General features: G+C 42.0%; 1 long non-coding RNA gene across 1 annotated transcript; it reads left to right on the top strand.

The window, feature by feature from the left end:
- Nucleotides 1–668, top strand: LOC111644433 (uncharacterized). Its single transcript, XR_015436230.1, has 3 exons — nt 1–59; nt 230–288; nt 429–668. It is a non-coding gene; the product is annotated as an uncharacterized LOC111644433 (long non-coding RNA).
- Nucleotides 669–674: the final 6 nt, after the last annotated feature.

The raw sequence follows: 674 nt of genomic DNA, 5'->3' as shown, positions 1-674 counted from the left end.
TCACTCCTTGCGCTCACATGTCCATCACACCGGAAGCTGGCGGCCACCCATCACAAAAGGTAATGGCACTCATTATATCGGGATCACAAAACAAACATGCTCTATTCAATTTTTTATATTATTCATTGCAATTAATCAGCAAAACTCTCGCTATTTAGCAAAAATATCATTTGGCCATTCATACCAGTGTGTCATATGTAAACCTTATATCCATTTTCATTTTTCACAGAAGGATCACGGTGCAGTCGACAGGCCTCAGCTCTGACCGCCGCCTGGAACACACATCACGTACGTCACATTTTTACAAACTTCATATCAGTTACTCTGCAATCAACTTTTACAATCTTTACATTAATACTGTATATTCTTGCTCTTTGCTTACATGCCTCTTTTAGACTAAGTCTTTTTGCTCATTTACATACATGCAGCTGGAACCCTCCACCTCCTATTTGGCGCTCCGCCCTCCCAGGTCCAACTGACCAGACCGGACGCCGCGGGACACACATCTGCTGGTGACTATTGCTTATATACATATCACCACATTGATTAGATCTTGTGTTAAACTGAGTTCCCCTCTTAAGATACACACCCAATTAAAACTCATCCTTCACATCAGGCCTCTGTTTGTTTCAGCAGCTGTACTTTAAATAAATGATGGCCACCTTCCAGTCTCT

This window comes from Seriola lalandi, unplaced genomic scaffold (assembly GCF_002814215.2).
Source record: "Seriola lalandi dorsalis isolate HSWRI2012SDOR001 ecotype SW California unplaced genomic scaffold, Sedor1 jcf7180002054933, whole genome shotgun sequence".
Lineage (NCBI taxonomy): Eukaryota > Metazoa > Chordata > Actinopteri > Carangiformes > Carangidae > Seriola > Seriola lalandi.
This window is presented reverse-complemented; position numbering and strand designations above follow the sequence as displayed.